This window comes from Ambystoma mexicanum, chromosome 11 (assembly GCF_040938575.1).
Source record: "Ambystoma mexicanum isolate Mex_15411 chromosome 11, UKY_AmexF1_1, whole genome shotgun sequence".
Lineage (NCBI taxonomy): Eukaryota > Metazoa > Chordata > Amphibia > Caudata > Ambystomatidae > Ambystoma > Ambystoma mexicanum.
This window is the reverse complement of record NC_090934.1, coordinates 397,620,876-397,632,941: the sequence shown is the minus strand read 5'-3', so window position 1 is coordinate 397,632,941 and position 12,066 is coordinate 397,620,876.

The window sequence follows — 12,066 nt, the reverse complement described above, 5'->3', positions numbered from 1 at the left end:
TTCGATCCGGGCGGTGAACTCCACCAACAGAGCTGCCCAGGAGCTGCAAGCAGTGAAGGATGATAAATGCAGGTAAGATTCTGCTGCTAACGATGTTCTTGGTTTTTCTGCAGGTCCGGAATTCACCAGGCTCGTGAGAAAGTTGGACACGGTGAGCGTCACGTTGCTAGAAGCGAAGCGTGTTGTCTTGTTCAGGTGTGGTTTAAATAGCCACTGTAAAGTAGTCCAGGTAAAGTAGTCCCTAGGCCACCACACCCAAAACACTAGACCGCGTAGCTTGGTTCTAGAAATCAAGCTATGTGGATGCCTCCATGCTGGCTGAAAGCCTAAATAAAGTCGCTCCTCAAGCAGATGTCTTTCCTTACTGATGAGCCTGGTGCCAAAGGCGCCAGGACTGGCCTCAAGAGGGCCTGAGAAGTGGATGCCAGGCCTTATTAGTGATCCGAGCCCTGATTCCACCTGGCCAATGGGCTTGCCAGTGGGGATCAGGGCTGAGGGTCGTGACAGCCGGCCCCTTACTGAGGAGTTCTACTCTATGGTGCCCCGGTCAGCTGACGGCCCCGATCCACACTCCAGCAATGCTTAGAGGCAGACTCCCAGTGCTTTACCCTCTTACCTCCGCTATACCAGGTAAGCGAGCACATTCTATTTCGTGCACGAACATGCTAATATTCAACACACCTCCTATAACCCAAGACTGTATGCTTGACCTAGAGGGGAATGCTGATGACAGCATGATATTGAACCTGCCCTCGGGAGGGTTGGGATCTGCCTGTACACCCCCAAATCAGCCTCCTGAGCCCGGAGCAAAACAAACTACTAACGAACTCCCTGAAGCTCAGGTACCCAGTAAGTCCACCCCGTTCCACCTGAAAGAGACCTGCTGCCCTCTGAGGGCCTGCCGCCTCACACGGACGAACAGAAAGTGAGCCTGATTCCTGCAAACAAATTGACACTGCAGGTGGAGGTCCATGGTCTCCCACGGACAGTTGATGCCCAGAGACAATATCTCCACCTCGCCTACAGTTCCTTCTGGTGAACTCATTGACCATGTGTACGAAGAGCCAGTGGACTCTATGACATTGCAAGATACATATATAATGGTCCGAGGGATCATAAACAAAACAATTGACAAACTGCTCCTGGATTGATACGAAACTGAATCATCAGACTCGTCTGACTCGGACTCTGAGCATAAAAAGCCTTCAGGAAATAATCTCATTTAAACTTCAAGAGAAACAAGTTCTCCCAACAAAAAAATGATATGTAAACAAGATGGGAAAATCAACAACACTCAGAAAAAGGCGCGTTCTGAAAAGGGCGTGTCGACATTTACCCTGAAAGGAGGAAAAAATATCTTGCAAATCAGTCCTCAATTATTTCAAGAAAAGAGGCCAACCATCGAGAGAGATCTCAGACGCCGAAATACTGGAAGGGCTAGGCGATTCTGCTGCCATATTGGAACCACCAAAATCAGTCAAGGAGCCCTTAAATGAATTTCGGGACCCTATGACATCAACATCTAAAACTACATTAAGCCAAGCTTTTAGATGGCACTATGGCAGTCAGAGGCCACCACCAAAGACAGTGGAATGTCAACCAAGCAACCAAACCGAGTCACCGTTTGCGGATTTTACATCCCTGCAGCAAGAAGACAGGAACTTGGATGAACCCCCCCATTCCTCCAAGTCTTAAATCTATCAATGAGATTGTCTTTCCAGGACCGACTGACACTATATGTAACAACTCTCCTGAACTCACGGGAAGTTATGCCCAGTTATGCCCGGAATCCATGTTGGCCCCCTGATCCAAAGGTGGCTTGTTGGATATTCTCCAAATCTCACCAGGTGAATTTCAAAATGAAAGCAGATTACGGTCACGAGAAATGAGGGAGAATTCAAAAGCTAACGCCTATGAAGCGACTCCAAGAAGAGACCGCACATCTCTCAGCTCTCCCCAAAAGAGAAAACGATCTGACCTTCAAACCCCTAAGTTTACGACTCTCCAGGAAAAAAGCCTGACCTACTAACGATTATGTCCGCAATTACTATCGCAATGGCCCCCTTCTGCAATTGTATGAGGGAATAGCAGAAACTTTGAAGGACCATACAAATATCACTGCTGCAATGACCTCAAAACTTTCTCTTTTGGAAGGCTTTATACTGGCAAAGAACATAGAAGTATCAAACACAAAGAATCAGACAAACAAAATCTCCCGCAAAGACCCTCATCATTCACCCCACAAAATTAACCAAAAAATTGACAACTATGTAGGGGAGAATTGCTGTTCTTAGTAGGGAACTCAAACGAATGAATGTCCAAATGAACCTGTCATCTTAATCCCGGAATGCGGAAAATGGTCTTATTGACCTGACTGTGGGAGCTGGAATTCAAACAATGCAAACAGCAGAAAAGACCGCAGAAACTGCAGATTTACTGCCCTTAGGGCCAGGAAGCAAATCAAATAGTGCAACAAAGAACTAATTTAAGGGAGGAACAACAATAAATGGATGCATATCTCAGAATAACATCTGCGAGATAAGCTCAGAACCAACCACAGATAGACTCCTTTGAGCAGATAGCAAGTTGAAGAAACAGTTGGACGAAGTGGCATCTTTTGGAATATTCTCAAAAAAGGTTCCAACAATCACCGATTTTGTGTGGACTTCCGATTCAAAGTCAAATGCAAGTACAGATAAACATCCACCGGAGAAACCATCAAAAACAAACAATCGGCGAGTGGTGCTGCTGAATATACAAAAACCAAATTCTCTACCCAAGGGACAGCTCAAGGCTTCAACATCTAAGACAAAAAGTGCTCAGCACTCATCAGATAATAAAGCCCTTGACAACTCCCTGGATTTATTGAACATGAGTGTACATCTTGAAGATCACACGGAATTGAATTACACGCAGTCAGAAGGTAGAAAAAGGAAAGCAGTGACGGGATCAAGTGATGATAGAGAGCTACCATCACAGGAAAAAAAGAAAATAACGAAAGACTCTTTGGCTCCGATGTTCCTGACTCCTGAAGAAAAATGAAAAATTCAAACAAATAAAATACTGAAAGAAAGCCACAAGATCGCAGAACTTGCATCTACAACAGTTTCTTCTAACAACTACAGATTCAAAGATAGGAATGAAAATGGAAATAAAAAAAGTCTACTGGAAAAAAGATTCCATCAATATCACTGAATCTCTCAAAAAGTCGAATCACAGGTATGTGGCGCTAGATGACCACAGAGCAAGAAGATCGCCACAACACACAAACCCATTCTCATCAACAAAACACATGAAAGTTTCAGACCGAAACCTTAATCAAACAATGCTGCAGGAGAAAAAGATACGTTTTGAAAAATCCTTCAAAATTCAAAGAGTAGCTAACAAAAGGGATAATCTGATACTAAACAGAAGAACCCAGATGGACATATTCTCAAAAATACCAAATTTAAAACGATTAAGATCAAGTGACTTGAAAATCATGGAGCCAGGAATAGACGGGCGTAATGATTCAGCTTTCTTCATTGAATCCTCGGTAAAAGACTGGATGAGACAAGCAGCGGATGACTTATACGATTGGAGTTACGCACTTGACGACCTGAAGCAGAAGACCCACAAACGATCCTCCGCTCACGGTCACCCGGACAGATCAACTCACAGATCGCATCGACCATCCAAGGAATTATGGCTAGGAGATAGAAGACGCTTGCTTTCTAGCGAATCCAGTTCCCATCTAACTATCAGGAGTAACCCGGAAAGCGAAATGACAAATAGAACACTAAGGAAAATCGCTAATCTGTCGAAAATACAAACTCACGGGGAAAGATCACAACATAAATCCCCTAGAATGGGAGAATCTCAAGGATTCGATGACTTGTTTCCCAGTGATTGCGATTCATCGCATGACCTTAAAGTCCCTGACCGATTTCCAAAGGGCCCAATTCCAACAATGAAAATCACCTTCGACCAAAAATTGACATTGAACGAAACCAAGAGCTCAACCCATCTTGAAGCAAACAGAGGTAAGAGCGTAGAGAAATGGTCTTGGATCGCGCCAGCTCTAAACAACAAAAACGTTTAGCAATAACCAAAACCTACAAGAGCACATCGACCATGCAAACCCTCTAAAGAAAACCCAACGGAAAATCTAATCATCATTTCGTGGAATACTAGAGGCTTTGCCATTGACCAAAGAAAGTGATATAAACCTAGGACAACATGACCTAATAATGCTTCAAGAAACGTGGCTGCTAAACAAACCTTCTCTGGACGGCTTTGAAATCCACTTCACCCCTGCATACAGAGGTACTAAAGACCGCCCAATGTCTTCTGGCCTATTAACAGCCTTCCGTTCGAGCAGCGGATTCCACTTGATTTCAGCACTGACCAACAAATTTCATACATGCATCACTAGTTCTATGGAACTGTCACACTGCAAAGTCAGTAGTAATAAAAAGGAAGATGATTTTTATAAACACTTACTGGAACCCAAATGCAATTACTAATAACGAGTTCCTAAACGACCTGGAAAACGCTATTGAAACAACGTCTGAGAATCACAACATTGATCATATTTTGATTGGCGGTGATTTAAATATAACTTGCGAAGGGGTTGGCGACCAAAAAGCTACTAACCAACAACACACGGATTTATCAAGAAGGGCCCGATTATGGGAGTCACTCATGAAAATCAATGACCTACACAATCTCCATCTGTTGTTTGAAACAACAACGGAAAGGATTCCAACCTGGGAAAGAGAAAACCAAACAGGAAAATTAGATCACATCTACGTCTCGTGCAATCTGCTTGCAGAAATAAAATCTTTCAACGTAGTAAGAACTACCCATAGTGATCATAACATGCTCCAGATGACTTGGACTTCTCCTAAAACACCAACTGAGACAATCCAACATGAACTACAGGCTGACAGTAGTGCAGTGCGCCTCAAGATAACAGAAGCAGGGATTGCACAACTAACCAATCGATATTCTAATATTGGCATGGCCAACAAATCAATAGACTATTGCCCACTCCTCATGGCCTTCAAGAAACCGGATGGAAAATTATCAATTTGGGTAAAATCTGAAACCCACACATATGATCAAGAATTAGTCGTAAAGCGCAGACTGATGCGCAAATTAAAGAGAGAAGCAAAAAAAACATCACCCAGCACAAGGGCGGATGCCATTAAAGCAGAAAAAGTATATAAAGCCTGTGTGAAAAACCACAGAAAGAAAATGTACCAGTCTGATTCTGAAGAGATGCTGAGGGCCATCTGCGGGAGAAAAACAAGCACCTTCTGGACTCTAGTAAAAACTACTACAAGATCATCCAATGAGACACTACAGAACAGCGTGGGAGAAGCAAAGTGGATCAAACACTTCAAACAGCTGTCCCAAGCAAGAAACACCTGTCTCGAGCAAATGCCGGAAGAGCCTCCTGAGCCATGGGTCATTCTGCACAATCCAGACCAAATACTAGCCAAAATAAGAAAATTAAATCACTCCAGAGCCCCAGGCCCTGATGGGGTGACCAACTTCGACCTGAATAAACAGGCGGATGCCTGGTCGATATTCATTTCCAAAGTATTGGCAAAATGTCAGAGGACCAGATAAATCCCACTGTCATGGAAATGCGCAAACATCGTCCCAATATTCAAGAAGGGAGCAAGGGATAATCCGAAGCACTACCGCCCAATCGCACTACTTGACACAATCGGAAAGATCTTTGCCTCTTTCATACTGGATCAATTTCAAACTTGGACCAAAAATAACAAAATCAATTATCCTTTGCAGTCCGGATTTGTCAAAGCTACAGGAACAACAGCAAACATCCTTCTGCTGAGCACACTCAAGAACAAAGTCTTGGAAGGCAAACCAAGAGTATTTATGGGGTTCATAGACCTCGTGCAGGCATTTGACCAGGTCAACCGGTCCAAACTTTGGAACAAACTTATTTCTTGGAAATGCCCACCACAACTATTGGTGCAAATCAGAGCATTATACTCCAAAACAACAATCCAAGTACGCCTCAGCAGAGCGGGTCAATTAACAGAACCTATTGAAACGGCCTAAGGGGTCAAGCAAGGCTGCCCCCCTGGCCCTGGTGTTATATAATGCATATATTGCCGACTACAAGGATAGTGAATCCGCAGTCCCAGCTTTCTCTCCAACTTTTGGAGGTGAACCCCTACCACGATTAATTCACACAGATGACATTATCATCATTGACCAAACTCAAATAGGCCTCCAAAGAAAATTGAACAACTTGGCCTCGTTCATTAAAGCTAACGATTTGGAAATAACGCTAAAACTAAGATAATGTCCTTCGAACTCGTAAAGAAGAAAAATGAAAACCCAAAACAGTTTATTGAAGGGAAAAAGCTAGACACAGTCACCAGTTTCAAATATTTAGGCGTGACCCTCATCTCAAATAGAAGGAATTTACCAATCCAAGATGCCCTCCAAGAAAAACTGAAATCCCTGATCGAACAGACTAAAGCTGTAAATAGGAAATACAGAAGATTTTTCAATACCGGTCCTGAATTTCTATAAGGCCAAGATCATACCAAGCCTGACATATGGCGTAGAAGCAATGCCAAATCTCCCTGAAGCCCTAAGGGATACATTAGAAGGAAAGTTTTGGTGGAGGGTCTTGTCACTTCCACAATCAACACCAATAGCATCGATTCGGAGGGAGTTAAGCCTTCAATCCATCTCATCGATAGTTGCCCGCAACAGAATCATGCTTTATAGGAAGACAATCGACACTGCAAGCCCTCACATATTTGGCCTAATTAACAAAGAACTTCAGGAAAACAGCACTAAGATCATGTCTAGATAGGTCACGAATATCCAAGTGAGACTTGGCCAAATCGGCTGCACAGAGAAGGATCTCCTGAAAAATCCAACTAAAATTTAAAAAAAGCTACTTATTCAGGATTGGGTATTAACACAAGATCAGGCTTACAGAAACAAACTGACAAAGAATATCCCCTTGATAATAAATAAAATCAATCAACCTCCAAATTACATCCAAAAATGTCCCAACAAAAATCTAAGGGAACATTTTATGAGAATAAGATTGAACCTACTAATGACTAAAGAGGTAGTAGCCATAAGGAGCAGACAAAGCGAAAAATCCTGTCGGTTTTGTCAAAACAAGGATTCAATCGAAAACCTTAGACACCTATTACTAAATTGTCAAGCCCTTGAGCAGCAATGAAAGATTTATTTTAGCCATATTCTCTTCGATCTCCATTCCTAAAATGAAAAGGAATGGTGGTCACGCCTTATGAGTGGCGAACGAACCACGGGGCTGATCGCAGTCACCACATTTTTTAAGAGTTTGAAATTAGACATTATGAGATCAGACTGAAAGTTAAGATGAAAGGCTGCACAAAGTATCGGGGGTGGAGGAACTTTTGAACTGATCAGCAGTATTCTCACTTGAAAAACAAAAAAAGAACTACATGGGGCTTAGAGTTACAGAGCCTATCAACTAGTTATGTGTTACATCGTATGCTTACATTGTCATCCCTATTCAACTACCTGCCCCCCTCCTGAGGACCTGACTTTCTTTTAAAGTTTCACCAGACCACAGAAAACGAGAAATTGTCAACTCTTGTAAAAATTGATTTTCAATTAAAATAGGTCCCGATTTTGTGAGATGTCTTTCTCTCCTTAGTTACTTTGGGTATGGTTTTGGTGGGGAGGGGGATGGGTGAGGGGGGGTGAGGTGGGGTCGGATTTGGAGCTTTCTTGTTTTTTTTCCTATTAATGTTCCTGTACGGAGCTTTGTTTGTTGAAAATTATAAATGCTCAATAAAAATTCATGTGAAAAAAAAACAAGTATTAATAATAATAAATAATTAAGAAATCGAATGATTAAATACCACAAAACATAAACAGTGAAAGCTTAAAAACAATACAAATAATTATAAAGAACAAAAGACACCAAAATTACATTACTAACGTAAAAACATTTAAATAAATGAACTTAATAAACCAAGACCTGTGTTACCATTCGACTGAGGGAAGTGTAAAGAATGAATTTAGCCAAAAAGGGCAACAACCACTCCTTAAAATCTATAGTATTCAGCAATAACAATCCTCTAAATCATTATTCAAACTCTGAATCATTGATCCTGTCCAGATTCAATACATTTAAGAAATTAAAAGTTGCAATTCGAATACTTATCACTTTGGTTTCCAAAATTATTGGCCATCGATTTTCAGGAGACATAAGCCGAAAGTAAGCCAAATGCAGATTGAAAGAACTTCTTCGCAAGTCTGTATGACCAGGGCAGTCCACAATAATGTGTTTCATCGTTTATTTTACATTTACATCACCACAAAATCTGCAACAGTTCTCTTTAGAATCAATGAGTCTTCTTCTAGCAAGAATGTCCCGTGTTGAATATAGATTAAAGCAAAGCCTCAGAATCACAGTTCTAAGTTGCAGAGACGGTGCTCGGCACAGATACGCTTCCACTACATTAAGACTTTTCGGATGGAAACCATGGGACTTAAAATCCTTGTATGTGAGGCATTTTGTTCTAGTTTCAATCCAGTCCCACTTGTAAACTTTATCTTTTGCTCTATCCGAATTATTCACCAAGGTGTTAATTGTCACATCAGCCTTAGCCAGCACTTCATGAACACTTGCAGTCCATGTTCGTACAAACACATGGGAAGAGGAATGCATATATTTTGAGAGACATGCTAGAATGGTATCATTTTCAATATTCATTATACATTTCCGATACAAGGCACATAGGCACCACTGATACACAGAGAGCAGAGAAGACCCAGCTCATGATGCAGCCACGGCCCGGGAACACATTGTGGAATACAAATTTTGCCTCCAATTTATTCAGAAAGGATGCTGGTATAATATTTTTGGTCTCTAAACCATATAGTATGGTAGGCATAACTTTCTGCCGCCGATTTGTTACTGCAGGGCAGACGGAAAGTTTGCCAAATTTAAATAGAATGAGCCGTGTTTGCGATATGGCTGTGTCAAGCTTGTGTGCAATGATTTTCAACTGAGAGTCAATATAAGGTTGACCATCAAAAACAAGACCTAAATATAAATAGCTTGGAACAATCTCAACCGTCACATTTTTAATTTTCCAGTCCATTTTCGATCTACGGGTAAGCCTGGGCACGTAAATCACAATTTGTGTCTTTTTTAAATTGACTAGTTCATTCTCGTCCAAATAGGCGCTTAAAACTGAAAGTAAAGTTTGAAGACCTATGGGGGTTTATGAAACCAGAACAAGATCGTCAGCATACCACAGTGCTCTGACAACCAAACCATTTAATTTTGGTGAGTTGGAGCAGGTCGTTGAGAAGGCAAGCATCACATCGTGAATTAAAAAATTAAAGAGGGCAGAAGCAAGGATACATCCCTGCTTCAGCCCTCTGAACGTTGTGTTAGCTGCCGACAACAAGCCTGCCAATGCAAGTCTAATCTTTATACTAGTGTCCGAGTGTACGGCATGAATAATATCACACAAGGTAGCAGGACAACTGGCTTTCAACAATTTCGACATGAGCTTCACTCTCGACACTGAGTCGAAAGCTGAATGCAAGTCGATGAAGGCAAAGTACATTGGCTGTTTAGTAGTTTGTGCATGATCTTTCAAAGCATTCAAGGTTAGAATGTTAACTACCGTCCCAAGTCCCGCTACAAAGCCTGTTTGGTTAGGGTCTCGATGTTCACATGATTCAGTCCACAAAGAAAAATCTCTCAGGACAAGCCTGGTGAATATCTTACCCGGGGCGTCCATTAATGCAATCGGGCGATAGCTATTAGGGGCCCCCGATCGCCTTTTTAAAAAATCGGCACTATCAAGGAAGTACGCCATGAGTCCGGCAACTGTCTAGACAGAAGTATTTGATGGAAAACCATTATTTACAATGCAGGCCCATTTTTTGGCATTTTCCTTAAACATAAAATTAGAGAGAATGTCGGGACCTGCTGCACAAGAGGCTGAGGATTTGCATGCAAGTTCCTCAATCAATTCTGTTGAGCACTCTAACTGCCACCCTGTCACAGACTGTCTTTTGTATCTATATTCTCTGAAGCTTCCATTGGCATATAAATGGGCAAAATGGGCCATCCATTGTGCTTTTCACACTCCATTCAGTTGACTACTTGCTTGCATGTGAATTGATACATTACCAAGCAAGGCCCATAGCTGCGCCGAATTTTTATTCTGGGTCACATTAATAAAAATCTCACTTTCTAATTGAAATAATTGCGCTTTCCTTGCACGTGTCCAATTCCTATATTTACACTTCAAGGCTCTACGGGCTGTGTGACGTTGTGTTTGAGGTAATTTCAATGTGCTGGGCGACGTTGTGTTTGAGGTAATTTCAATATCCTTCTCAATTCTTTCCTGTACGCTATTTTTGTTTGATGTAACAACAAATCAAACCATGAGTAGGAGCGGACCGGTGCATGCCTTTGTCAATGTAGATGTTTTAAAAAAATGACAGCACCTCTACATAGGATCCTTGACTAACTTCCCTATGATAATCCATAATAGCCTTATTAAGAGCCACTAATGAGTAATCGGACCACCTGAAGGGGGTCTTGGCATTGTTAATGATCTATGTTTGCTTGTGCCATTGTGATTTATTCTCCGCAGGCAACTTTATCCCAGAACCAATTTAAGGAAAGAATATGGTGATTTCTAGCTGTCCTTAAAATGATTTCCAATGTTGTGGCTTTTTGGAAAAGGGAGTTAAACATGTAGATTTAATCTATTGTAGATTTCGATGTTCCCCTTTGCCATGTGTGATGTGGAGGAATGTCCCCCCTCAATGCACCATTTGCCATATGTAGGTTGCAATCTTCAACAAATTTAGTCCACCTCTCCTTGTCTTGTGATCGAGAAGATCTGCACACCTCAAGGCTATCCAAATTGATGTCTCCTGCCAAAATTATACCCAATAAATTCGGTGCTTGTATAGCTAATTCCACAGCAGTAGATACACCTCAGTAAAACATATCATCCGAGATGCCCATCGGGTTACGATACACATTGATCACTGCTATGAAGTCACTAGAGTTTGAGACTTTAACCATTTGTATGACGTTATTAGGGGTGGCCCACTTAGTTAACCTCAATCCTTGACTAATTTTGACTGCCACCATAAGACCCGATGTCGGTCGTCCTCTTAGGGCAGCTAAAGCTGGTAACAACAATACCTTGTGATCATCCCACACTGGAGCCACTAACATCCAAGTCTCTTGAAGAATTACAATATCAAATTTATTTATAGGATGATTTGGGCCCCATTGCAAGTGAGAATGACCTCTCGTATTCCAACTAGCCAAAGAGATGTTCTTCGATGGAATTTCTGTTAATGGTTATGCCTCCAAAAGCTGGCCTGTCTCACGGTTCTGTGCCACTGATGGGCTTACAATATGGACAGAAACAGATCTTAGAAGCTAACACCATTTGTTGTGTGATGTCTTTACTCACAGATAGAGTCTTATTATCTTGGATCAAGCGTTCTGGGTCTTGTGCGAGTCCCTTCTCAATTTTCACTCTGGGGGGGTTAAAATGTGTGCTTTGCAGCGCTCCCAATACAAGCTGTTCTTCCTGGAGCCCTTCCAGCGGTTCCTTCCCATAGGATGCACAGATGTGTTATCAATTCATTGCCTTCTAACACTGGTTCCTCCAGATCAGCCATTTGCTGACAAAGAAGGGTTCATAGCTCTTCACTGGGCGTTTAGTGTTTAAGCTCCATGATGGGGGGTTGATCTCGCCATTATCTGCGGCTATTAAATGTATCCTTGTCGCCATTGCAATGTATTGATAACACAAATAATCAAGATGCGAGATCCTCACAAAAATCCACAGTTTTTGGACATATTTATTTCAATCTCAAAAACCAGTGTCTTTTATTATTACAAACATTTGCTAAGCATGAAAGCGATACCGGACAGATTTCAATAAAAACATAGGGAAGTGCAGTTGTGCACCCTCATCGGGATGTAGAGGATGAGTACCCTAGTGACAAGCACATATGAGTGTACGAAGTAGGTGA